General features: G+C 43.1%; 1 long non-coding RNA gene across 1 annotated transcript; it reads left to right on the top strand.

Annotated features, from left to right (window-relative positions):
* Positions 1-2,877: 2,877 nt before the first annotated feature.
* LOC125344976 lies at positions 2,878-3,581 on the top strand. Its single transcript, XR_007209687.1, has 3 exons — positions 2,878-3,056; positions 3,236-3,266; positions 3,372-3,581. It is a non-coding gene; the product is annotated as an uncharacterized LOC125344976 (long non-coding RNA).
* The last annotated feature ends 218 nt before the right edge of the window (positions 3,582-3,799 follow it).

The following is a 3,799-nucleotide window of genomic DNA, read 5'->3' as shown; positions in this document are numbered from 1 at the left end:
GAGCCATAATTTAAAAATCTTTAAATGTCTCTCTCTTTTATCATCTTCCTTTTAATCTATTTTATTGTTCTTTTTTTTTCTCTTCTTCTCCTTCTTTAGGTCAGTTCCTGTGGCCTGATGTTAGAACATAGCCACTTACTCTCTGGTTTTTTGGGGTTTTTTTTGCCTTGTTTTTCAATTTGAAATTAGCAGACTCTAAAACTTGAGCACCAGGTCAACCACTGTTTTGTTTTTATTCTTTTGCTAGGGCTTGAAATCTGTACCCCATTACTGTTAGAGCTGGTGATTTTTGTTTTGCTTTTGTTGTGATGCTTAATTCAAAGAAAGTGTTCAAGTAGAGCCACAATTGGATTGCTGGGATGTTTTGTTACTTTTTTTTTTTTAATACAGTCCTAACAGGCTTCATTCCTTGAGCCACAGCTCCACTTCTGCCAGTCTGCCAATCTTTTCTTCTTTCTTTCTTTCTTTCTTTCTTTCCTCTATCTCTTTCTCTCTCTCTCTCTCTCTCTCTCTCTCTCTCTCTCTCTCTCTCTCTCTCTCTCTCTCTCTCTCTCTCTCTCTCTCTCTCTCTTTTGTGGAAGCTCTGGGGCTTGAACTGGGGCATGGATACTTTGTGGGTTTTTGTTGTTGTTGTTTTGGCCAGTCCTGGGGCTTGGACTCAGGGCCTGAGCTCTGTCCCTGGCTTCTTTTTGCTCAAGGCTAGCACTCTGCCACTTGAGTCACAGCGCCACTTCTGGCCATTTTCTATATATGTGATGCTGGGGAATTGAACCCAGGGCCTCATGTATAAGGGGCAAGCACTCTTGCCACTAGGCCATATCCCCAGCCCCACATGGATACTTTGTTTCAGTTTCTTTTTTTCCCCCACAAGGTTAACAGGTTCTACTACTTGAGTCACAGCTCAACTTCTGTCCTTTTTTTCTCTTTTTGGTGGTTAATAGGAAATAAGAGTTCCATGGAAAGCCTTGGGCACTAGGGACAGGCTTGAAATCTGAGGATTGTGGTTCAAAGCCAGCCTGTGCAGGAAAGTCCATGAGACTCTTATCTCTAACCACCAACAAGACAGAAAGTAGTAGAGCTTTACTCATGCACCAAACACCCTAATTTCAAGCCCACCCCAGGCACTCACTAAAAAATGTCTCATGGAGTTTCCTGCCCAGGCTGGCTTCGAATCGCAATCCTCACATTTCAGCAACTTGAGTAGGTAGGATTACAGGTTTGAGCCATAATTTAAAAATCTTTTAATGTCTCTCTCTTTTATCATCTTCCTTTTAATCTATTTTATTGTTCTTTTTTTTTCTCTTCTTCTCCTTCTTTAAGTCAGTTCCTGTGGCCTGATGTTAGAACATAGCCACTTACTCTCTGGTTTTTTGGGGTTTTTTTGCCTTGTTTTTCAATTTGAAATTAGCAGACTCTAAAACTTGAGCACCAGGTCAACCACTGTTTTGTTTTTATTCTTTTGCTAGGGCTTGAAATCTGTACCCCATTACTGTTAGAGCTGGTGATTTTTGTTTTGCTTTTGTTGTTATGCTTAATTCAAAGAAAGTGTTCAAGTAGAGCCACAATTGGATTGCTGGGATGTTTTGTTACTTTTTTTTTTTAATACAGTCCTAACAGGCTTCATTCCTTGAGCCACAGCTCCACTTCTGCCAGTCTGCCAATCTTTTTCTTCTTTCTTTCTTTCTTTCTTTCTTTCTTTCTTTCTTTCTTTCTTTCTTTCTTTCTTTCTTTCTTTCTTTCTTTCCTCTCTCTCTCTCTCTCTCTCTCTCTCTCTCTCTCTCTCTCTCTCTCTCTCTCTCTCTCTCTCTCTCTCTCTCTCTTTTGTGGAAACTCTGGGGCTTGAACTGGGGCATGGATACTTTGTGGGTTTTTGTTGTTGTTGATTTGGCCAGTCCTGGGGCTTGGACTCAGGGCCTGAGCTCTGTCCCTGGCTTCTTTTTGCTCAAGGCTAGCACTCTGCCACTTGAGTCACAGCGCCACTTCTGGCCATTTTCTATATATGTGGTGCTGGGGAATTGAACCCAGGGCCTCATGTATAAGGGGCAAGCACTCTTGCCACTAGGCCATATCCCCAGCCCCACATGGATACTTTGTTTCAGTTTCTTTTTTTCCCCCACAAGGTTAACAGGTTCTACTACTTGAGTCACAGCTCAACTTCTGAGCTTTTTTTTTTTCTTTTTGGTGGTTAATAGGAAATAAGAGTTCCATGGAAAGCCTTGGGCACTAGGGACAGGCTTGAAATCTGAGGATTGTGGTTCAAAGCCAGCCTGTGCAGGAAAGTCCATGAGACTCTTATCTCTAACCACTAACAAGACAGAAAGTAGTAGAGCTTTACTCATGAGCATAGCACCCTAAGTCCAAGCCCACTCACTAAAAATTGTCTTATGGACTTTCCTGCCCAGGCTGGCTTCAAACCGCAATCCTCAGATTTCAGTGACCTGAGCTGGTAGGATAACAGGTTTGAGCCATGATTTTAAAACTTCTGATTGGTTCCTCTCTTTGACTTCCTTTTCATTTATTTATTTTTTTTAAACTTCTTTTTAATTCTTTTTTTTCTTTATTGTCAAAGTAATGTACAGAGGGGTTACAGTTTCATACGTAAGGCAGTGCATACATTTTTGTTTAGTTTTGTTTTTTGTTGCCAGTCCTGGGGCTTGAACTCAGGACTTGATCACTGTCCCTAGCTTCTTTTTGCTCAAGGCTAGCACTCGGTGACTTGAGCCACAGCACCACTTCTGGCTTTTACTATGTATATGGTGCTGAGGAATCGAACACAGGGCTTCATGCATGCTAAGCAAGCATTCTACCACTAAGTCACATTCCCAGCCCTTCACTTGATCATGAGAAGCACTCATTTCTTTTTTTTTTCTTTTTTCTTTTTGCCAGTCCTGGGGCTTGGACTGATAGCTTTGGAGCACCGTCACCACCAGGGGTTGTGAACACCACCCAAAGTCCTGACCATGAACAGTCTGCTTTCCAGAGATCTAAGCATCCAACCAAGAGATTCCAGCACTGTGGCAATCTTGACCCCAATAGAAAGGGTAGAAGTCAGGATGGTAGGTGAACTGTGATTTCTTCCTGACATTACCCTAGAAGGATGCACCCCAGGATCTCTAGGAGGGACAGAAGCTGGGATACTGAAGACATGGTATTTTCCCTCCACCCTCAGGGACAACCCAAGTTGACCTCACACTGCCTTGAGCATTCTCATAGCTTTACCTTTGTCCACCTCTAGGTCATTTGTCCTCACCATAATAAGCACAGTGGTAAGTGTGCATTTTTTCCTGCTTCTTTGTAACCATCTTATCCGTCCTTGTCTTTTCTATCCTCTTCGTGAATGTTCAAGTTCATGTACTTTTTTTTCCTTTCAGTTTACCAGCTCTCAAATATCCTTATATGATGTCCCACACTACAAAGAGCTCAGTCCTTTTCACAACATCACTGTCTGGACCACGGACAGCCAACTTTGCTTTGGCTTGTTTCATATGAGCTCTGGACCAAACCAAGCAAATTCCCTTATAGTAATCAGTCTAAATGACAAGTTCCTTATGGAAAGTTTGTTATCAAGACTCCATGTGGGATGGTGGAAGGTAGTTTGGGTCCTGGATTGGGCCAGCACTCAAAGCAGGAGATGTTAGAATAGGGGATGTCATGCAGGCGCCTCCGGACAGGAAGAAACAGTCCACAACAGGCCTGGAACCCCAGGGAATGGGGAGGGGAGTGACCCAGGGAGAAGCTCTGCTTGAGAGCTCAGGGTGGGAACAGCCCAGCGGCCCCCAGGGAAAGCTCAGGGCAGGTG

Source organism: Perognathus longimembris, unplaced genomic scaffold (assembly GCF_023159225.1).
Source record: "Perognathus longimembris pacificus isolate PPM17 unplaced genomic scaffold, ASM2315922v1 HiC_scaffold_5012, whole genome shotgun sequence".
NCBI classification, from domain to species: domain Eukaryota; kingdom Metazoa; phylum Chordata; class Mammalia; order Rodentia; family Heteromyidae; genus Perognathus; species Perognathus longimembris.
This window is presented reverse-complemented; position numbering and strand designations above follow the sequence as displayed.